Source organism: Phalangium opilio, unplaced genomic scaffold, assembly GCF_054372755.1.
Source record: "Phalangium opilio isolate 3A_F unplaced genomic scaffold, DU_Popi_V2 ptg000246l_1, whole genome shotgun sequence".
In the NCBI taxonomy this organism is placed as follows: Eukaryota; Metazoa; Arthropoda; class Arachnida; order Opiliones; family Phalangiidae; genus Phalangium; species Phalangium opilio.
Genome location: NW_028324225.1, coordinates 5,185,001 through 5,202,836, shown reverse-complemented (window position 1 = coordinate 5,202,836; position 17,836 = coordinate 5,185,001). Strand labels below are relative to the sequence as shown.

Below are 17,836 nucleotides of genomic sequence, written 5' to 3'. Positions count from 1 at the left end.
AGTCACCTCAGACTAATAAGCAAAAGCTTAATATTATTAATTCTAGAAAACAAAGTAGGCTGATAGATGTGGGGTTCGAATCCAAGCCCTCGAAGAGACTGGTGCCTAAAACCAGCGCCTTAGACCACTCGGCCACTCTATCTAGAAACAAAAGTCACCTCAGACTAATAAGCAAAAGCTTAATATTATTAATTCTAGAAAACAAAGTAGGCTGATAGACGTGGGATTCGAACCCTTGCCCCGAAGGGAATGGTGCCTTAAACCAGCGCCTTAAACCACTCGGCCACTCTACCTGGAAGCAAAACTCACCTCAGACTAATAAGCAAAAGCTTCCTATTATTAATCCTAGAAAACAAAGTAGGCTGATAGATGTGGGATTCGAACCCACGCCCGAAGGGAATGGTGCCTTAAACCAGCGCTTTAGACCACCCTACCACTCTACCCGAAAGCAAAAGAAAACTCAGTCTATTAAGCAAAAGCTTCATATTATTAATCCTAGAGAAGAAAATAGGCTGATAGAGGTGGGATTCGAACCCACGCCCCCGAAGAGACTGGTGCCTTAAACCAGCGCCTTAGACCACTTGGCCACTCTACCTGGATGCAACACTCACCTCAGACTAATAAGCAAAAGCTTCCTATTATTAATCCTAGAAAACAAAGTAGGCTGATAGATGTGGGATTCGAACCCACGCCCCGAAGGGAATGGTGCCTTAAACCACTCGGCCACTCTACCTGGAAACAAAAGTTACCTCAGACTTATAAGCAAATCTTCATATTATTAATCCTAGAAAACAAAATAGATTGATAGAAGTGGGATTCGAACTCACGCCTTCCTAAAAGACTGGTGCCTTAAACCAGGGCCTTAGACCACCCGGCCACTCTACCAGAAAGCAAAAGTAAACCCAATCTATTAAGGAAAAGCTTCATATTATTAATCCTAGAGAAGAAAATAGGCTGATAGAGGTGGGATTCGAACCCACGCCCCGAAGGGAATGGTGCCTTAAACCAGCGTTTTAGACCACCCTACCACTCTACCCGAAAGCAAAAGTAAACTCAATCTATTAAGGAAAAGCTTCATATTATTAATCCTAGAGAAGAAAATAGGCTGATAGAGGTGGGATTCGAACCCACGCCCCCGAAGAGACTGGTGCCTTAAACCAGCGCCTTAGACCACTCGGCCACTCTACCTGGAAACAAAAGTCACCTCAGACTAATAAGCAAAAGCTTAATATTATTAATTCTAGAAAACAAAGTAGGCTGATGGATGTGGGATTCGAATCCACGCCCTCGAAGAGACTGGTGCCTAAAACCAGCGCCTTAGACCACTCGGCCACTCTACCTGGAAACAAAAGTCACCTCAGACTAATAAGAAAAAGCTTAATATTATTAATTCTAGAAAACAAAGTAGGCTGATAGATGTGGGATTCGAACCCATGCCCCGAAGGGAATGGTGCCTTAAACCAGCGCCTTAAACCACTCGGCCACTCTACCTGGAAACAAAAGTCACCTCAGACTTATAAGCAAAAGCTTCATATTATTAATCCTTGAAAACAAAATATTTTGATAGAAGTGGGATTCGAACTCACGCCCTCCTAAGAGACTGGTGCCTTTAACCAGCGCCTTAGACCAACCGGCCACTCAACCCGCAAGCAAAAGTAAACTCAGTTTATTAAGCAAAAGCTTCATATTATTAATCCTAGAGAACAAAATAGGCTGATAGGGGTGGGATTCGAACCCACGCCCCCAAAGAGACTGGTGCCTTAAACCAGCGCCTTAAACCACTCGGCCACTCTACCTGGAAACAAAAGTCACCTCAGACTTATAAGCAAAAGCTTCATATCATTAATCCTAGAAAACAAAATAGATTGATAGAAGTGGGATTCGAACTCACGCCTTCTTAAGAGACTGGTGCCTTAAACCAGGGCCTTAGACCACCCGGCCACTCTACCCGAAAGCAAAAGTAAACAGTCTATTAAGGTAAAGCTTCATATTATTAATCCTAGAGGAGAAAATAGGCTGATAGAGGTGGGAATCGAACCCACGCCCCCGAAGAGACTGGTGCCTTAAACCAGCGCCTAAGACCACTCGGCCACTCTACCTGGAAACAAAAGTCACCTCAGACTAATAAGCAAAAGCTTAATATTATTAATTTTAGAAAACAAAGTAGGCTGATGGATGTGGGATTCGAATCCACGCCCTCGAAGAGACTGGTGCCTAAAACCAGCGCCTTAGACCACTCGGCCACTCTACCTGGAAACAAAAGTCACCTCAGACTAATAAGCAAAAGCTTAATATTATTAATTCTAGAAAACAAAGTAGGCTGATAGATGTGGGATTCGAATCCAAGCCCTCGAAGAGACTGGTGCCTAAAACCAGCGCCTTAGACCACTCGGCCACTCTACCTGGAAACAAAAGTCACCTCAGACAAATAAGCAAAAGCTTAATATTATTAATTCTAGAAAACAAAGTAGGCTGATAGATGTGGGATTCTAACCCACGCCCCGAAGGGAATGGTGCCTTAAACCAGCGCCTTAAACCACTCGGCCACTCTACCTGGAAACAAAAGTCACCTCAGACTTATAAGCAAAAGCTTCATATCATTAATCCTAGAAAACAAAATAGATTGATAGAAGTGGGATTCGAACTCACGCCTTCTTAAGAGACTGGTGCCTTAAACCAGGGCCTTAGACCACCCGGCCACTCTACCCGAAAGAAAAAGTAAACAGTCTATTAAGGTAAAGCTTCATATTATTAATCCTAGAGGAGAAAATAGGCTGATAGAGGTGGGAATCGAACCCACGCCCCCGAAGAGACTGGTGCCTTAAACCAGCGCCTAAGACCACTCGGCCACTCTACCTGGAAACAAAAGTCACCTCAGACTAATAAGCAAAAGCTTAATATTATTAATTCTAGAAAACAAAGTAGGCTGATGGATGTGGGATTCGAATCCACGCCCTCGAAGAGACTGGTGCCTAAAACCAGCGCCTTAGACCACTCGGCCACTCTACCTGGAAACAAAAGTCACCTCAGACTTATAAGCAAAAGCTTCATATTATTAATCCTTGAAAACAAAATATTTTGATAGAAGTGGGATTCGAACTCACGCCCTCCTAAGAGACTGGTGCCTTTAACCAGCGCCTTAGACCAACCGGCCACTCAACCCGCAAGCAAAAGTAAACTCAGTTTATTAAGCAAAAGCTTCATATTATTAATCCTAGAGAACAAAATAGGCTGATAGGGGTGGGATTCGAACCCACGCCCCCAAAGAGACTGGTGCCTTAAACCAGCGCCTTAAACCACTCGGCCACTCTACCTGGAAACAAAAGTCACCTCAGACTTATAAGCAAAAGCTTCATATCATTAATCCTAGAAAACAAAATAGATTGATAGAAGTGGGATTCGAACTCACGCCTTCTTAAGAGACTGGTGCCTTAAACCAGGGCCTTAGACCACCCGGCCACTCTACCCGAAAGCAAAAGTAAACAGTCTATTAAGGTAAAGCTTCATATTATTAATCCTAGAGGAGAAAATAGGCTGATAGAGGTGGGAATCGAACCCACGCCCCCGAAGAGACTGGTGCCTTAAACCAGCGCCTAAGACCACTCGGCCACTCTACCTGGAAACAAAAGTCACCTCAGACTAATAAGCAAAAGCTTAATATTATTAATTCTAGAAAACAAAGTAGGCTGATGGATGTGGGATTCGAATCCACGCCCTCGAAGAGACTGGTGCCTAAAACCAGCGCCTTAGACCACTCGGCCACTCTACCTGGAAACAAAAGTCACCTCAGACTAATAAGCAAAAGCTTAATATTATTAATTCTAGAAAACAAAGTAGGCTGATAGATGTGGGATTCGAATCCAAGCCCTCGAAGAGACTGGTGCCTAAAACCAGCGCCTTAGACCACTCGGCCACTCTACCTGGAAACAAAAGTCACCTCAGACAAATAAGCAAAAGCTTAATATTATTAATTCTAGAAAACAAAGTAGGCTGATAGATGTGGGATTCTAACCCACGCCCCGAAGGGAATGGTGCCTTAAACCAGCGCCTTAAACCACTCGGCCACTCTACCTGGAAACAAAAGTCACCTCAGACTTATAAGCAAAAGCTTCATATCATTAATCCTAGAAAACAAAATAGATTGATAGAAGTGGGATTCGAACTCACGCCTTCTTAAGAGACTGGTGCCTTAAACCAGGGCCTTAGACCACCCGGCCACTCTACCCGAAAGAAAAAGTAAACAGTCTATTAAGGTAAAGCTTCATATTATTAATCCTAGAGGAGAAAATAGGCTGATAGAGGTGGGAATCGAACCCACGCCCCCGAAGAGACTGGTGCCTTAAACCAGCGCCTAAGACCACTCGGCCACTCTACCTGGAAACAAAAGTCACCTCAGACTAATAAGCAAAAGCTTAATATTATTAATTCTAGAAAACAAAGTAGGCTGATGGATGTGGGATTCGAATCCACGCCCTCGAAGAGACTGGTGCCTAAAACCAGCGCCTTAGACCACTCGGCCACTCTACCTGGAAACAAAAGTCACCTCAGACTAATAAGCAAAAGCTTAATATTATTAATTCTAGAAAACAAAGTAGGCTGATAGATGTGGGATTCGAATCCAAGCCCTCGAAGAGACTGGTGCCTAAAACCAGCGCTTTAGACCACTCGGCCACTCTATCTAGAAACAAAAGTCACCTCAGACTAATAAGCAAAAGCTTAATATTATTAATTCTAGAAAACAAAGTAGGCTGATAGACGTGGGATTCGAACCCTTGCCCCGAAGGGAATGGTGCCTTAAACCAGCACCTTAAACCACTCGGCCACTCTACCTGGAAGCAAAACTCACCTCAGACTAATAAGCAAAAGCTTCCTATTATTAATCCTAGAAAACAAAGTAGGCTGATAGATGTGGGATTCGAACCCACGCCCGAAGGGAATGGTGCCTTAAACCAGCGCTTTAGACCACCCTACCACTCTACCCGAAAGCAAAAGAAAACTCAGTCTATTAAGCAAAAGCTTCATATTATTAATCCTAGAGAAGAAAATAGGCTGATAGAGGTGGGATTCGAACCCACGCCCCCGAAGAGACTGGTGCCTTAAACCAGCGCCTTAGACCACTTGGCCACTCTACCTGGAAGCAACACTCACCTCAGACTAATAAGCAAAAGCTTCCTATTATTAATCCTAGAAAACAAAGTAGGCTGATAGATGTGGGATTCGAACCCACGCCCCGAAGGGAATGGTGCCTTAAACCACTCGGCCACTCTACCTGGAAACAAAAGTTACCTCAGACTTATAAGCAAAAGCTTCATATTATTAATCCTAGAAAACAAAATAGATTGATAGAAGTGGGATTCGAACTCACGCCTTCCTAAAAGACTGGTGCCTTAAACCAGGGCCTTAGACCACCCGGCCACTCTACCAGAAAGCAAAAGTAAACCCAATCTATTAAGGAAAAGCTTCATATTATTAATCCTAGAGAAGAAAATAGGCTGATAGAGGTGGGATTCGAACCCACGCCCCGAAGGGAATGGTGCCTTAAACCAGCGTTTTAGACCACCCTACCACTCTACCCGAAAGCAAAAGTAAACTCAATCTATTAAGGAAAAGCTTCATATTATTAATCCTAGAGAAGAAAATAGGCTGATAGAGGTGGGATTCGAACCCACGCCCCCGAAGAGACTGGTGCCTTAAACCAGCGCCTTAGACCACTCGGCCACTCTACCTGGAAACAAAAGTCACCTCAGACTAATAAGCAAAAGCTTAATATTATTAATTCTAGAAAACAAAGTAGGCTGATGGATGTGGGATTCGAATCCACGCCCTCGAAGAGACTGGTGCCTAAAACCAGCGCCTTAGACCACTCGGCCACTCTACCTGGAAACAAAAGTCACCTCAGACTTATAAGCAAAAGCTTCATATTATTAATCCTTGAAAACAAAATATTTTGATAGAAGTGGGATTCGAACTCACGCCCTCCTAAGAGACTGGTGCCTTTAACCAGCGCCTTAGACCAACCGGCCACTCAACCCGCAAGCAAAAGTAAACTCAGTTTATTAAGCAAAAGCTTCATATTATTAATCCTAGAGAACAAAATAGGCTGATAGGGGTGGGATTCGAACCCACGCCCCCAAAGAGACTGGTGCCTTAAACCAGCGCCTTAAACCACTCGGCCACTCTACCTGGAAACAAAAGTCACCTCAGACTTATAAGCAAAAGCTTCATATCATTAATCCTAGAAAACAAAATAGATTGATAGAAGTGGGATTCGAACTCACGCCTTCTTAAGAGACTGGTGCCTTAAACCAGGGCCTTAGACCACCCGGCCACTCTACCCGAAAGCAAAAGTAAACAGTCTATTAAGGTAAAGCTTCATATTATTAATCCTAGAGGAGAAAATAGGCTGATAGAGGTGGGAATCGAACCCACGCCCCCGAAGAGACTGGTGCCTTAAACCAGCGCCTAAGACCACTCGGCCACTCTACCTGGAAACAAAAGTCACCTCAGACTAATAAGCAAAAGCTTAATATTATTAATTCTAGAAAACAAAGTAGGCTGATGGATGTGGGATTCGAATCCACGCCCTCGAAGAGACTGGTGCCTAAAACCAGCGCCTTAGACCACTCGGCCACTCTACCTGGAAACAAAAGTCACCTCAGACTAATAAGCAAAAGCTTAATATTATTAATTCTAGAAAACAAAGTAGGCTGATAGATGTGGGATTCGAATCCAAGCCCTCGAAGAGACTGGTGCCTAAAACCAGCGCCTTAGACCACTCGGCCACTCTACCTGGAAACAAAAGTCACCTCAGACAAATAAGCAAAAGCTTAATATTATTAATTCTAGAAAACAAAGTAGGCTGATAGATGTGGGATTCTAACCCACGCCCCGAAGGGAATGGTGCCTTAAACCAGCGCCTTAAACCACTCGGCCACTCTACCTGGAAACAAAAGTCACCTCAGACTTATAAGCAAAAGCTTCATATCATTAATCCTAGAAAACAAAATAGATTGATAGAAGTGGGATTCGAACTCACGCCTTCTTAAGAGACTGGTGCCTTAAACCAGGGCCTTAGACCACCCGGCCACTCTACCCGAAAGAAAAAGTAAACAGTCTATTAAGGTAAAGCTTCATATTATTAATCCTAGAGGAGAAAATAGGCTGATAGAGGTGGGAATCGAACCCACGCCCCCGAAGAGACTGGTGCCTTAAACCAGCGCCTAAGACCACTCGGCCACTCTACCTGGAAACAAAAGTCACCTCAGACTAATAAGCAAAAGCTTAATATTATTAATTCTAGAAAACAAAGTAGGCTGATGGATGTGGGATTCGAATCCACGCCCTCGAAGAGACTGGTGCCTAAAACCAGCGCCTTAGACCACTCGGCCACTCTACCTGGAAACAAAAGTCACCTCAGACTAATAAGCAAAAGCTTAATATTATTAATTCTAGAAAACAAAGTAGGCTGATAGATGTGGGATTCGAATCCAAGCCCTCGAAGAGACTGGTGCCTAAAACCAGCGCCTTAGACCACTCGGCCACTCTACCTGGAAACAAAAGTCACCTCAGACAAATAAGCAAAAGCTTAATATTATTAATTCTAGAAAACAAAGTAGGCTGATAGATGTGGGATTCTAACCCACGCCCCGAAGGGAATGGTGCCTTAAACCAGCGCCTTAAACCACTCGGCCACTCTACCTGGAAACAAAAGTCACCTCAGACTTATAAGCAAAAGCTTCATATCATTAATCCTAGAAAACAAAATAGATTGATAGAAGTGGGATTCGAACTCACGCCTTCTTAAGAGACTGGTGCCTTAAACCAGGGCCTTAGACCACCCGGCCACTCTACCCGAAAGAAAAAGTAAACAGTCTATTAAGGTAAAGCTTCATATTATTAATCCTAGAGGAGAAAATAGGCTGATAGAGGTGGGAATCGAACCCACGCCCCCGAAGAGACTGGTGCCTTAAACCAGCGCCTAAGACCACTCGGCCACTCTACCTGGAAACAAAAGTCACCTCAGACTAATAAGCAAAAGCTTAATATTATTAATTCTAGAAAACAAAGTAGGCTGATGGATGTGGGATTCGAATCCACGCCCTCGAAGAGACTGGTGCCTAAAACCAGCGCCTTAGACCACTCGGCCACTCTACCTGGAAACAAAAGTCACCTCAGACTAATAAGCAAAAGCTTAATATTATTAATTCTAGAAAACAAAGTAGGCTGATAGATGTGGGATTCGAATCCAAGCCCTCGAAGAGACTGGTGCCTAAAACCAGCGCTTTAGACCACTCGGCCACTCTATCTAGAAACAAAAGTCACCTCAGACTAATAAGCAAAAGCTTAATATTATTAATTCTAGAAAACAAAGTAGGCTGATAGACGTGGGATTCGAACCCTTGCCCCGAAGGGAATGGTGCCTTAAACCAGCGCCTTAAACCACTCGGCCACTCTACCTGGAAGCAAAACTCACCTCAGACTAATAAGCAAAAGCTTCCTATTATTAATCCTAGAAAACAAAGTAGGCTGATAGATGTGGGATTCGAACCCACGCCCGAAGGGAATGGTGCCTTAAACCACTCGGCCACTCTACCTGGAAACAAAAGTTACCTCAGACTTATAAGCAAAAGCTTCATATTATTAATCCTAGAAAACAAAATAGATTGATAGAAGTGGGATTCGAACTCACGCCTTCCTAAAAGACTGGTGCCTTAAACCAGGGCCTTAGACCACCCGGCCACTCTACCAGAAAGCAAAAGTAAACCCAATCTATTAAGGAAAAGCTTCATATTATTAATCCTAGAGAAGAAAATAGGCTGATAGAGGTGGGATTCGAACCCACGCCCCGAAGGGAATGGTGCCTTAAACCAGCGTTTTAGACCACCCTACCACTCTACCCGAAAGCAAAAGTAAACTCAATCTATTAAGGAAAAGCTTCATATTATTAATCCTAGAGAAGAAAATAGGCTGATAGAGGTGGGATTCGAACCCACGCCCCCGAAGAGACTGGTGCCTTAAACCAGCGCGTTTGACCACTCGGCCACTCTACCTGGAAACAAAAGTCACCTCAGACTAATAAGCAAAAGCTTAATATTATTAATTCTAGAAAACAAAGTAGGCTGATGGATGTGGGATTCGAATCCACGCCCTCGAAGAGACTGGTGCCTAAAACCAGCGCCTTAGACCACTCGGCCACTCTACCTGGAAACAAAAGTCACCTCAGACTAATAAGAAAAAGCTTAATATTATTAATTCTAGAAAACAAAGTAGGCTGATAGATGTGGGATTCGAACCCTTGCCCCGAAGGGAATGGTGCCTTAAACCAGCGCCTTAAACCACTCGGCCACTCTACCTGGAAACAAAAGTCACCTCAGACTTATAAGCAAAAGCTTCATATTATTAATCCTTGAAAACAAAATATTTTGATAGAAGTGGGATTCGAACTCACGCCCTCCTAAGAGACTGGTGCCTTTAACCAGCGCCTTAGACCAACCGGCCACTCAACCCGCAAGCAAAAGTAAACTCAGTTTATTAAGCAAAAGCTTCATATTATTAATCCTAGAGAACAAAATAGGCTGATAGGGGTGGGATTCGAACCCACGCCCCCAAAGAGACTGGTGCCTTAAACCAGCGCCTTAAACCACTCGGCCACTCTACCTGGAAACAAAAGTCACCTCAGACTTATAAGCAAAAGCTTCATATCATTAATCCTAGAAAACAAAATAGATTGATAGAAGTGGGATTCGAACTCACGCCTTCTTAAGAGACTGGTGCCTTAAACCAGGGCCTTAGACCACCCGGCCACTCTACCCGAAAGAAGAAGTAAACAGTCTATTAAGGTAAAGCTTCATATTATTAATCCTAGAGGAGAAAATAGGCTGATAGAGGTGGGAATCGAACCCACGCCCCCGAAGAGACTGGTGCCTTAAACCAGCGCCTAAGACCACTCGGCCACTCTACCTGGAAACAAAAGTCACCTCAGACTAATAAGCAAAAGCTTAATATTATTAATTCTAGAAAACAAAGTAGGCTGATGGATGTGGGATTCGAATCCACGCCCTCGAAGAGACTGGTGCCTAAAACCAGCGCCTTAGACCACTCGGCCACTCTACCTGGAAACAAAAGTCACCTCAGACTAATAAGCAAAAGCTTAATATTATTAATTCTAGAAAACAAAGTAGGCTGATAGATGTGGGATTCGAATCCAAGCCCTCGAAGAGACTGGTGCCTAAAACCAGCGCCTTAGACCACTCGGCCACTCTATCTGGAAACAAAAGTCACCTCAGACTAATAAGCAAAAGCTTAATATTATTAATTCTAGAAAACAAAGTAGGCTGATAGACGTGGAATTCGAACCCTTGCCCCGAAGGGAATGGTGCCTTAAACCAGCGCCTTAAACCACTCGGCCACTCTACCTGGAAGCAAAACTCACCTCAGACTAATAAGCAAAAGCTTCCTATTATTAATCCTAGAAAACAAAGTAGGCTGATAGATGTGGGATTCGAATCCACGCCCGAATAGAATGGTGCCTTAAACCAGCGCTTTAGACCACCCTACCACTCTACCCGAAAGCAAAAGAAAACTCAGTCTATTAAGCAAAAGCTTCATATTATTAATCCTAGAGAAGAAAATAGGCTGATAGAGGTGGGATTCGAACCCACGCCCCCGAAGAGACTGGTGCCTAAAACCAGCGCCTTAGACCACTCGGCCACTCTACCTGGAAACAAAAGTCACCTCAGACTAATAAGAAAAAGCTTAATATTATTAATTCTAGAAAACAAAGTAGGCTGATAGATGTGGGATTCGAACCCTTGCCCCGAAGGGAATGGTGCCTTAAACCAGCGCCTTAAACCACTCGGCCACTCTACCTGGAAACAAAAGTCACCTCAGACTTATAAGCAAAAGCTTCATATTATTAATCCTTGAAAACAAAATATTTTGATAGAAGTGGGATTCGAACTCACGCCCTCCTAAGAGACTGGTGCCTTTAACCAGCGCCTTAGACCAACCGGCCACTCAACCCGCAAGCAAAAGTAAACTCAGTTTATTAAGCAAAAGCTTCATATTATTAATCCTAGAGAACAAAATAGGCTGATAGGGGTGGGATTCGAACCCACGCCCCCAAAGAGACTGGTGCCTTAAACCAGCGCCTTAAACCACTCGGCCACTCTACCTGGAAACAAAAGTCACCTCAGACTTATAAGCAAAAGCTTCATATCATTAATCCTAGAAAACAAAATAGATTGATAGAAGTGGGATTCGAACTCACGCCTTCTTAAGAGACTGGTGCCTTAAACCAGGGCCTTAGACCACCCGGCCACTCTACCCGAAAGAAGAAGTAAACAGTCTATTAAGGTAAAGCTTCATATTATTAATCCTAGAGGAGAAAATAGGCTGATAGAGGTGGGAATCGAACCCACGCCCCCGAAGAGACTGGTGCCTTAAACCAGCGCCTAAGACCACTCGGCCACTCTACCTGGAAACAAAAGTCACCTCAGACTAATAAGCAAAAGCTTAATATTATTAATTCTAGAAAACAAAGTAGGCTGATGGATGTGGGATTCGAATCCACGCCCTCGAAGAGACTGGTGCCTAAAACCAGCGCCTTAGACCACTCGGCCACTCTACCTGGAAACAAAAGTCACCTCAGACTAATAAGCAAAAGCTTAATATTATTAATTCTAGAAAACAAAGTAGGCTGATAGATGTGGGATTCGAATCCAAGCCCTCGAAGAGACTGGTGCCTAAAACCAGCGCCTTAGACCACTCGGCCACTCTATCTGGAAACAAAAGTCACCTCAGACTAATAAGCAAAAGCTTAATATTATTAATTCTAGAAAACAAAGTAGGCTGATAGACGTGGAATTCGAACCCTTGCCCCGAAGGGAATGGTGCCTTAAACCAGCGCCTTAAACCACTCGGCCACTCTACCTGGAAGCAAAACTCACCTCAGACTAATAAGCAAAAGCTTCCTATTATTAATCCTAGAAAACAAAGTAGGCTGATAGATGTGGGATTCGAATCCACGCCCGAAGGGAATGGTGCCTTAAACCAGCGCTTTAGACCACCCTACCACTCTACCCGAAAGCAAAAGAAAACTCAGTCTATTAAGCAAAAGCTTCATATTATTAATCCTAGAGAAGAAAATAGGCTGATAGAGGTGGGATTCGAACCCACGCCCCCGAAGAGACTGGTGCCTTAAACCAGCGCCTTAGACCACTTGGCCACTCTACCTGGAAGCAACACTCACCTCAGACTAATAAGCAAAAGCTTCCTATTATTAATCCTAGAAAACAAAGTAGGCTGATAGATGTGGGATTCGAACCCACGCCCCGAAGGGAATGGTGCCTTAAACCAGCGCCTTAAACCACTCGGCCACTCTACCTGGAAACAAAAGTTACCTCAGACTTATAAGCAAAAGCTTCATATTATTAATCCTAGAGAAGAAAATAGGCTGATAGAGGTGGGATTCGAACCCACGCCCCGAAGGGAATGGTGCCTTAAACCAGCGTTTTAGACCACCCTACCACTCTACCCGAAAGCAAAAGTAAACTCAATCTATTAAGGAAAAGCTTCATATTATTAATCCTAGAGAAGAAAATAGGCTGATAGAGGTGGGATTCGAACCCACGCCCCGAAGAGACTGGTGCCTTAAACCAGCGCCTTAGACCACTCGGCCACTCTACCTGGAAACAAAAGTCACCTCAGACTAATAAGCAAAAGCTTAATATTATTAATTCTAGAAAACAAAGTAGGCTGATGGATGTGGGATTCGAATCCACGCCCTCGAAGAGACTGGTGCCTAAAACCAGCGCCTTAGACCACTCGGCCACTCTACCTGGAAACAAAAGTCACCTCAGACTAATAAGCAAAAGCTTAATATTATTAATTCTAGAAAACAAAGTAGGCTGATAGATGTGGGATTCGAATCCAAGCCCTCGAAGAGACTGGTGCCTAAAACCAGCGCCTTAGACCACTCGGCCACTCTACCTGGAAACAAAAGTCACCTCAGACAAATAAGCAAAAGCTTAATATTATTAATTCTAGAAAACAAAGTAGGCTGATAGATGTGGGATTCTAACCCACGCCCCGAAGGGAATGGTGCCTTAAACCAGCGCCTTAAACCACTCGGCCACTCTACCTGGAAACAAAAGTCACCTCAGACTTATAAGCAAAAGCTTCATATCATTAATCCTAGAAAACAAAATAGATTGATAGAAGTGGGATTCGAACTCACGCCTTCTTAAGAGACTGGTGCCTTAAACCAGGGCCTTAGACCACCCGGCCACTCTACCCGAAAGAAAAAGTAAACAGTCTATTAAGGTAAAGCTTCATATTATTAATCCTAGAGGAGAAAATAGGCTGATAGAGGTGGGAATCGAACCCACGCCCCCGAAGAGACTGGTGCCTTAAACCAGCGCCTAAGACCACTCGGCCACTCTACCTGGAAACAAAAGTCACCTCAGACTAATAAGCAAAAGCTTAATATTATTAATTCTAGAAAACAAAGTAGGCTGATGGATGTGGGATTCGAATCCACGCCCTCGAAGAGACTGGTGCCTAAAACCAGCGCCTTAGACCACTCGGCCACTCTACCTGGAAACAAAAGTCACCTCAGACTAATAAGCAAAAGCTTAATATTATTAATTCTAGAAAACAAAGTAGGCTCATAGATGTGGGATTCGAATCCAAGCCCTCGAAGAGACTGGTGCCTAAAACCAGCGCTTTAGACCACTCGGCCACTCTATCTAGAAACAAAAGTCACCTCAGACTAATAAGCAAAAGCTTAATATTATTAATTCTAGAAAACAAAGTAGGCTGATAGACGTGGGATTCGAACCCTTGCCCCGAAGGGAATGGTGCCTTAAACCAGCGCCTTAAACCACTCGGCCACTCTACCTGGAAGCAAAACTCACCTCAGACTATTAAGCAAAAGCTTCCTATTATTAATCCTAGAAAACAAAGTAGGCTGATAGATGTGGGATTCGAACCCACGCCCGAAGGGAATGGTGCCTTAAACCAGCGCTTTAGACCACCCTACCACTCTACCCGAAAGCAAAAGAAAACTCAGTCTATTAAGCAAAAGCTTCATATTATTAATCCTAGAGAAGAAAATAGGCTGATAGAGGTGGGATTCGAACCCACGCCCCCGAAGAGACTGGTGCCTTAAACCAGCGCCTTAGACCACTTGGCCACTCTACCTGGAAGCAACACTCACCTCAGACTAATAAGCAAAAGCTTCCTATTATTAATCCTAGAAAACAAAGTAGGCTGATAGATGTGGGATTCGAACCCACGCCCCGAAGGGAATGGTGCCTTAAACCACTCGGCCACTCTACCTGGAAACAAAAGTTACCTCAGACTTATAAGCAAAAGCTTCATATTATTAATCCTAGAAAACAAAATAGATTGATAGAAGTGGGATTCGAACTCACGCCTTCCTAAAAGACTGGTGCCTTAAACCAGGGCCTTAGACCACCCGGCCACTCTACCAGAAAGCAAAAGTAAACCCAATCTATTAAGGAAAAGCTTCATATTATTAATCCTAGAGAAGAAAATAGGCTGATAGAGGTGGGATTCGAACCCACGCCCCGAAGGGAATGGTGCCTTACACCAGCGTTTTAGACCACCCTACCACTCTACCCGAAAGCAAAAGTAAACTCAATCTATTAAGGAAAAGCTTCATATTATTAATCCTAGAGAAGAAAATAGGCTGATAGAGGTGGGATTCGAACCCACGCCCCCGAAGAGACTGGTGCCTTAAACCAGCGCGTTTGACCACTCGGCCACTCTACCTGGAAACAAAAGTCACCTCAGACTAATAAGCAAAAGCTTAATATTATTAATTCTAGAAAACAAAGTAGGCTGATGGATGTGGGATTCGAATCCACGCCCTCGAAGAGACTGGTGCCTAAAACCAGCGCCTTAGACCACTCGGCCACTCTACCTGGAAACAAAAGTCACCTCAGACTAATAAGAAAAAGCTTAATATTATTAATTCTAGAAAACAAAGTAGGCTGATAGATGTGGGATTCGAACCCTTGCCCCGAAGGGAATGGTGCCTTAAACCAGCGCCTTAAACCACTCGGCCACTCTACCTGGAAACAAAAGTCACCTCAGACTTATAAGCAAAAGCTTCATATTATTAATCCTTGAAAACAAAATATTTTGATAGAAGTGGGATTCGAACTCACGCCCTCCTAAGAGACTGGTGCCTTTAACCAGCGCCTTAGACCAACCGGCCACTCAACCCGCAAGCAAAAGTAAACTCAGTTTATTAAGCAAAAGCTTCATATTATTAATCCTAGAGAACAAAATAGGCTGATAGGGGTGGGATTCGAACCCACGCCCCCAAAGAGACTGGTGCCTTAAACCAGCGCCTTGAACCACTCGGCCACTCTACCTGGAAACAAAAGTCACCTCAGACTTATAAGCAAAAGCTTCATATCATTAATCCTAGAAAACAAAATAGATTGATAGAAGTGGGATTCGAACTCACGCCTTCTTAAGAGACTGGTGCCTTAAACCAGGGCCTTAGACCACCCGGCCACTCTACCCGAAAGAAGAAGTAAACAGTCTATTAAGGTAAAGCTTCATATTATTAATCCTAGAGGAGAAAATAGGCTGATAGAGGTGGGAATCGAACCCACGCCCCCGAAGAGACTGGTGCCTTAAACCAGCGCCTAAGACCACTCGGCCACTCTACCTGGAAACAAAAGTCACCTCAGACTAATAAGCAAAAGCTTAATATTATTAATTCTAGAAAACAAAGTAGGCTGATGGATGTGGGATTCGAATCCACGCCCTCGAAGAGACTGGTGAATAAAACCAGCGCCTTAGACCACTCGGCCACTCTACCTGGAAACAAAAGTCACCTCAGACTAATAAGCAAAAGCTTAATATTATTAATTCTAGAAAACAAAGTAGGCTGATAGACGTGGAATTCGAACCCTTGCCCCGAAGGGAATGGTGCCTTAAACCAGCGCCTTAAACCACTCGGCCACTCTACCTGGAAGCAAAACTCACCTCAGACTAATAAGCAAAAGCTTCCTATTATTAATCCTAGAAAACAAAGTAGGCTGATAGATGTGGGATTCGAATCCACGCCCGAAGGGAATGGTGCCTTAAACCAGCGCTTTAGACCACCCTACCACTCTACCCGAAAGCAAAAGAAAACTCAGTCTATTAAGCAAAAGCTTCATATTATTAATCCTAGAGAAGAAAATAGGCTGATAGAGGTGGGATTCGAACCCACGCCCCCGAAGAGACTGGTGCCTTAAACCAGCGCCTTAGACCACTTGGCCACTCTACCTGGAAGCAACACTCACCTCAGACTAATAAGCAAAAGCTTCCTATTATTAATCCTAGAAAACAAAGTAGGCTGATAGATGTGGGATTCGAACCCACGCCCCGAAGGGAATGGTGCCTTAAACCAGCGCCTTAAACCACTCGGCCACTCTACCTGGAAACAAAAGTTACCTCAGACTTATAAGCAAAAGCTTCATATTATTAATCCTAGAGAAGAAAATAGGCTGATAGAGGTGGGATTCGAACCCACGCCCCGAAGGGAATGGTGCCTTAAACCAGCGTTTTAGACCACCCTACCACTCTACCCGAAAGCAAAAGTAAACTCAATCTATTAAGGAAAAGCTTCATATTATTAATCCTAGAGAAGAAAATAGGCTGATAGAGGTGGGATTCGAACCCACGCCCCGAAGAGACTGGTGCCTTAAACCAGCGCCTTAGACCACTCGGCCACTCTACCTGGAAACAAAAGTCACCTCAGACTAATAAGCAAAAGCTTAATATTATTAATTCTAGAAAACAAAGTAGGCTGATGGATGTGGGATTCGAATCCACGCCCTCGAAGAGACTGGTGCCTAAAACCAGCGCCTTAGACCACTCGGCCACTCTACCTGGAAACAAAAGTCACCTCAGACTAATAAGAAAAAGCTTAATATTATTAATCCTAGAAAACAAAGTAGGCTGATAGATGTGGGATTCGAACCCTTGCCCCGAAGGGAATGGTGCCTTAAACCAGCGCCTTAAACCACTCGGCCACTCTACCTGGAAGCAAAACTCACCTCAGACTAATAAGCAAAAGCTTCCTATTATTAATCCTAGAAAACAAAGTAGGCTGATAGATGTGGGATTCGAATCCACGCCCGAAGGGAATGGTGCCTTAAACCAGCGCTTTAGACCACCCTACCACTCTACCCGAAAGCAAAAGAAAACTCAGTCTATTAAGCAAAAGCTTCATATTATTAATCCTAGAGAAGAAAATAGGCTGATAGAGGTGGGATTCGAACCCACGCCCCCGAAGAGACTGGTGCCTTAAACCAGCGCCTTAGACCACTTGGCCACTCTACCTGGAAGCAACACTCACCTCAGACTAATAAGCAAAAGCTTCCTATTATTAATCCTAGAAAACAAAGTAGGCTGATAGATGTGGGATTCGAACCCACGCCCCGAAGGGAATGGTGCCTTAAACCAGCGCCTTAAACCACTCGGCCACTCTACCTGGAAACAAAAGTTACCTCAGACTTATAAGCAAAAGCTTCATATTATTAATCCTAGAAAACAAAATAGATTGATAGAAGTGGGATTCGAACTCACGCCTTCCTAAGAGACTGGTGCCTTAAACCAGGGCCTTAGACCACCCGGCCACTCTACCAGAAAGCAAAAGTAAACCCAATCTATTAAGGAAAAGCTTCATATTATTAATCCTAGAGAAGAAAATAGGCTGATAGAGGTGGGATTCGAACCCACGCCCCGAAGGGAATGGTGCCTTAAACCAGCGTTTTAGACCACCCTACCACTCTACCCGAAAGCAAAA

General features: G+C 43.9%; 49 non-coding genes across 49 annotated transcripts; all 49 read right to left on the bottom strand.

Moving 5' to 3' along the window:
• Window positions 1-513: 513 nt before the first annotated feature.
• TRNAL-AAG (transfer RNA leucine (anticodon AAG)) lies at window positions 514-595 on the bottom strand. The gene has a single exon. It is a non-coding gene; the product is annotated as a tRNA-Leu (tRNA).
• A 511-nt stretch (window positions 596-1,106) lies between these two features.
• On the bottom strand, window positions 1,107-1,188 carry TRNAL-AAG (transfer RNA leucine (anticodon AAG)). Its single transcript has one exon. It is a non-coding gene; the product is annotated as a tRNA-Leu (tRNA).
• A 70-nt stretch (window positions 1,189-1,258) lies between these two features.
• TRNAL-UAG (transfer RNA leucine (anticodon UAG)) lies at window positions 1,259-1,340 on the bottom strand. Its single transcript has one exon. It is a non-coding gene; the product is annotated as a tRNA-Leu (tRNA).
• Window positions 1,341-1,714: 374 nt separating this feature from the next.
• On the bottom strand, window positions 1,715-1,796 carry TRNAL-AAG (transfer RNA leucine (anticodon AAG)). The gene has a single exon. It is a non-coding gene; the product is annotated as a tRNA-Leu (tRNA).
• Window positions 1,797-2,017: 221 nt separating this feature from the next.
• Window positions 2,018-2,099, bottom strand: TRNAL-AAG (transfer RNA leucine (anticodon AAG)). Its single transcript has one exon. It is a non-coding gene; the product is annotated as a tRNA-Leu (tRNA).
• Window positions 2,100-2,169: 70 nt separating this feature from the next.
• On the bottom strand, window positions 2,170-2,251 carry TRNAL-UAG (transfer RNA leucine (anticodon UAG)). Its single transcript has one exon. It is a non-coding gene; the product is annotated as a tRNA-Leu (tRNA).
• A 524-nt stretch (window positions 2,252-2,775) lies between these two features.
• On the bottom strand, window positions 2,776-2,857 carry TRNAL-AAG (transfer RNA leucine (anticodon AAG)). The gene has a single exon. It is a non-coding gene; the product is annotated as a tRNA-Leu (tRNA).
• A 70-nt stretch (window positions 2,858-2,927) lies between these two features.
• TRNAL-UAG (transfer RNA leucine (anticodon UAG)) lies at window positions 2,928-3,009 on the bottom strand. Its single transcript has one exon. It is a non-coding gene; the product is annotated as a tRNA-Leu (tRNA).
• A 223-nt stretch (window positions 3,010-3,232) lies between these two features.
• Window positions 3,233-3,314, bottom strand: TRNAL-AAG (transfer RNA leucine (anticodon AAG)). The gene has a single exon. It is a non-coding gene; the product is annotated as a tRNA-Leu (tRNA).
• A 221-nt stretch (window positions 3,315-3,535) lies between these two features.
• On the bottom strand, window positions 3,536-3,617 carry TRNAL-AAG (transfer RNA leucine (anticodon AAG)). Its single transcript has one exon. It is a non-coding gene; the product is annotated as a tRNA-Leu (tRNA).
• Window positions 3,618-3,687: 70 nt separating this feature from the next.
• Window positions 3,688-3,769, bottom strand: TRNAL-UAG (transfer RNA leucine (anticodon UAG)). Its single transcript has one exon. It is a non-coding gene; the product is annotated as a tRNA-Leu (tRNA).
• A 524-nt stretch (window positions 3,770-4,293) lies between these two features.
• TRNAL-AAG (transfer RNA leucine (anticodon AAG)) lies at window positions 4,294-4,375 on the bottom strand. The gene has a single exon. It is a non-coding gene; the product is annotated as a tRNA-Leu (tRNA).
• A 70-nt stretch (window positions 4,376-4,445) lies between these two features.
• TRNAL-UAG (transfer RNA leucine (anticodon UAG)) lies at window positions 4,446-4,527 on the bottom strand. Its single transcript has one exon. It is a non-coding gene; the product is annotated as a tRNA-Leu (tRNA).
• Window positions 4,528-5,050: 523 nt separating this feature from the next.
• On the bottom strand, window positions 5,051-5,132 carry TRNAL-AAG (transfer RNA leucine (anticodon AAG)). Its single transcript has one exon. It is a non-coding gene; the product is annotated as a tRNA-Leu (tRNA).
• Window positions 5,133-5,644: 512 nt separating this feature from the next.
• On the bottom strand, window positions 5,645-5,726 carry TRNAL-AAG (transfer RNA leucine (anticodon AAG)). The gene has a single exon. It is a non-coding gene; the product is annotated as a tRNA-Leu (tRNA).
• A 70-nt stretch (window positions 5,727-5,796) lies between these two features.
• On the bottom strand, window positions 5,797-5,878 carry TRNAL-UAG (transfer RNA leucine (anticodon UAG)). The gene has a single exon. It is a non-coding gene; the product is annotated as a tRNA-Leu (tRNA).
• Window positions 5,879-6,101: 223 nt separating this feature from the next.
• On the bottom strand, window positions 6,102-6,183 carry TRNAL-AAG (transfer RNA leucine (anticodon AAG)). Its single transcript has one exon. It is a non-coding gene; the product is annotated as a tRNA-Leu (tRNA).
• A 221-nt stretch (window positions 6,184-6,404) lies between these two features.
• Window positions 6,405-6,486, bottom strand: TRNAL-AAG (transfer RNA leucine (anticodon AAG)). Its single transcript has one exon. It is a non-coding gene; the product is annotated as a tRNA-Leu (tRNA).
• Window positions 6,487-6,556: 70 nt separating this feature from the next.
• On the bottom strand, window positions 6,557-6,638 carry TRNAL-UAG (transfer RNA leucine (anticodon UAG)). Its single transcript has one exon. It is a non-coding gene; the product is annotated as a tRNA-Leu (tRNA).
• Window positions 6,639-7,162: 524 nt separating this feature from the next.
• Window positions 7,163-7,244, bottom strand: TRNAL-AAG (transfer RNA leucine (anticodon AAG)). The gene has a single exon. It is a non-coding gene; the product is annotated as a tRNA-Leu (tRNA).
• Window positions 7,245-7,314: 70 nt separating this feature from the next.
• On the bottom strand, window positions 7,315-7,396 carry TRNAL-UAG (transfer RNA leucine (anticodon UAG)). Its single transcript has one exon. It is a non-coding gene; the product is annotated as a tRNA-Leu (tRNA).
• Window positions 7,397-7,920: 524 nt separating this feature from the next.
• On the bottom strand, window positions 7,921-8,002 carry TRNAL-AAG (transfer RNA leucine (anticodon AAG)). The gene has a single exon. It is a non-coding gene; the product is annotated as a tRNA-Leu (tRNA).
• Window positions 8,003-8,072: 70 nt separating this feature from the next.
• Window positions 8,073-8,154, bottom strand: TRNAL-UAG (transfer RNA leucine (anticodon UAG)). Its single transcript has one exon. It is a non-coding gene; the product is annotated as a tRNA-Leu (tRNA).
• Window positions 8,155-8,968: 814 nt separating this feature from the next.
• TRNAL-AAG (transfer RNA leucine (anticodon AAG)) lies at window positions 8,969-9,050 on the bottom strand. The gene has a single exon. It is a non-coding gene; the product is annotated as a tRNA-Leu (tRNA).
• A 70-nt stretch (window positions 9,051-9,120) lies between these two features.
• TRNAL-UAG (transfer RNA leucine (anticodon UAG)) lies at window positions 9,121-9,202 on the bottom strand. The gene has a single exon. It is a non-coding gene; the product is annotated as a tRNA-Leu (tRNA).
• Window positions 9,203-9,576: 374 nt separating this feature from the next.
• TRNAL-AAG (transfer RNA leucine (anticodon AAG)) lies at window positions 9,577-9,658 on the bottom strand. Its single transcript has one exon. It is a non-coding gene; the product is annotated as a tRNA-Leu (tRNA).
• Window positions 9,659-9,879: 221 nt separating this feature from the next.
• Window positions 9,880-9,961, bottom strand: TRNAL-AAG (transfer RNA leucine (anticodon AAG)). The gene has a single exon. It is a non-coding gene; the product is annotated as a tRNA-Leu (tRNA).
• Window positions 9,962-10,031: 70 nt separating this feature from the next.
• On the bottom strand, window positions 10,032-10,113 carry TRNAL-UAG (transfer RNA leucine (anticodon UAG)). The gene has a single exon. It is a non-coding gene; the product is annotated as a tRNA-Leu (tRNA).
• A 523-nt stretch (window positions 10,114-10,636) lies between these two features.
• On the bottom strand, window positions 10,637-10,718 carry TRNAL-UAG (transfer RNA leucine (anticodon UAG)). The gene has a single exon. It is a non-coding gene; the product is annotated as a tRNA-Leu (tRNA).
• Window positions 10,719-11,092: 374 nt separating this feature from the next.
• Window positions 11,093-11,174, bottom strand: TRNAL-AAG (transfer RNA leucine (anticodon AAG)). Its single transcript has one exon. It is a non-coding gene; the product is annotated as a tRNA-Leu (tRNA).
• Window positions 11,175-11,395: 221 nt separating this feature from the next.
• On the bottom strand, window positions 11,396-11,477 carry TRNAL-AAG (transfer RNA leucine (anticodon AAG)). Its single transcript has one exon. It is a non-coding gene; the product is annotated as a tRNA-Leu (tRNA).
• A 70-nt stretch (window positions 11,478-11,547) lies between these two features.
• Window positions 11,548-11,629, bottom strand: TRNAL-UAG (transfer RNA leucine (anticodon UAG)). The gene has a single exon. It is a non-coding gene; the product is annotated as a tRNA-Leu (tRNA).
• Window positions 11,630-12,152: 523 nt separating this feature from the next.
• On the bottom strand, window positions 12,153-12,234 carry TRNAL-AAG (transfer RNA leucine (anticodon AAG)). The gene has a single exon. It is a non-coding gene; the product is annotated as a tRNA-Leu (tRNA).
• A 70-nt stretch (window positions 12,235-12,304) lies between these two features.
• TRNAL-AAG (transfer RNA leucine (anticodon AAG)) lies at window positions 12,305-12,385 on the bottom strand. Its single transcript has one exon. It is a non-coding gene; the product is annotated as a tRNA-Leu (tRNA).
• Window positions 12,386-12,606: 221 nt separating this feature from the next.
• On the bottom strand, window positions 12,607-12,687 carry TRNAL-AAG (transfer RNA leucine (anticodon AAG)). Its single transcript has one exon. It is a non-coding gene; the product is annotated as a tRNA-Leu (tRNA).
• Window positions 12,688-12,757: 70 nt separating this feature from the next.
• Window positions 12,758-12,839, bottom strand: TRNAL-UAG (transfer RNA leucine (anticodon UAG)). Its single transcript has one exon. It is a non-coding gene; the product is annotated as a tRNA-Leu (tRNA).
• A 524-nt stretch (window positions 12,840-13,363) lies between these two features.
• Window positions 13,364-13,445, bottom strand: TRNAL-AAG (transfer RNA leucine (anticodon AAG)). Its single transcript has one exon. It is a non-coding gene; the product is annotated as a tRNA-Leu (tRNA).
• A 70-nt stretch (window positions 13,446-13,515) lies between these two features.
• TRNAL-UAG (transfer RNA leucine (anticodon UAG)) lies at window positions 13,516-13,597 on the bottom strand. Its single transcript has one exon. It is a non-coding gene; the product is annotated as a tRNA-Leu (tRNA).
• A 523-nt stretch (window positions 13,598-14,120) lies between these two features.
• TRNAL-AAG (transfer RNA leucine (anticodon AAG)) lies at window positions 14,121-14,202 on the bottom strand. The gene has a single exon. It is a non-coding gene; the product is annotated as a tRNA-Leu (tRNA).
• A 512-nt stretch (window positions 14,203-14,714) lies between these two features.
• On the bottom strand, window positions 14,715-14,796 carry TRNAL-AAG (transfer RNA leucine (anticodon AAG)). The gene has a single exon. It is a non-coding gene; the product is annotated as a tRNA-Leu (tRNA).
• A 70-nt stretch (window positions 14,797-14,866) lies between these two features.
• Window positions 14,867-14,948, bottom strand: TRNAL-UAG (transfer RNA leucine (anticodon UAG)). The gene has a single exon. It is a non-coding gene; the product is annotated as a tRNA-Leu (tRNA).
• A 374-nt stretch (window positions 14,949-15,322) lies between these two features.
• Window positions 15,323-15,404, bottom strand: TRNAL-AAG (transfer RNA leucine (anticodon AAG)). The gene has a single exon. It is a non-coding gene; the product is annotated as a tRNA-Leu (tRNA).
• A 221-nt stretch (window positions 15,405-15,625) lies between these two features.
• Window positions 15,626-15,707, bottom strand: TRNAL-AAG (transfer RNA leucine (anticodon AAG)). Its single transcript has one exon. It is a non-coding gene; the product is annotated as a tRNA-Leu (tRNA).
• A 523-nt stretch (window positions 15,708-16,230) lies between these two features.
• TRNAL-AAG (transfer RNA leucine (anticodon AAG)) lies at window positions 16,231-16,312 on the bottom strand. The gene has a single exon. It is a non-coding gene; the product is annotated as a tRNA-Leu (tRNA).
• Window positions 16,313-16,382: 70 nt separating this feature from the next.
• Window positions 16,383-16,463, bottom strand: TRNAL-AAG (transfer RNA leucine (anticodon AAG)). Its single transcript has one exon. It is a non-coding gene; the product is annotated as a tRNA-Leu (tRNA).
• Window positions 16,464-16,684: 221 nt separating this feature from the next.
• Window positions 16,685-16,765, bottom strand: TRNAL-AAG (transfer RNA leucine (anticodon AAG)). The gene has a single exon. It is a non-coding gene; the product is annotated as a tRNA-Leu (tRNA).
• A 70-nt stretch (window positions 16,766-16,835) lies between these two features.
• Window positions 16,836-16,917, bottom strand: TRNAL-UAG (transfer RNA leucine (anticodon UAG)). The gene has a single exon. It is a non-coding gene; the product is annotated as a tRNA-Leu (tRNA).
• A 371-nt stretch (window positions 16,918-17,288) lies between these two features.
• On the bottom strand, window positions 17,289-17,370 carry TRNAL-AAG (transfer RNA leucine (anticodon AAG)). Its single transcript has one exon. It is a non-coding gene; the product is annotated as a tRNA-Leu (tRNA).
• Window positions 17,371-17,440: 70 nt separating this feature from the next.
• TRNAL-AAG (transfer RNA leucine (anticodon AAG)) lies at window positions 17,441-17,521 on the bottom strand. Its single transcript has one exon. It is a non-coding gene; the product is annotated as a tRNA-Leu (tRNA).
• Between the last annotated feature and the right edge of the window lie 315 nt (window positions 17,522-17,836).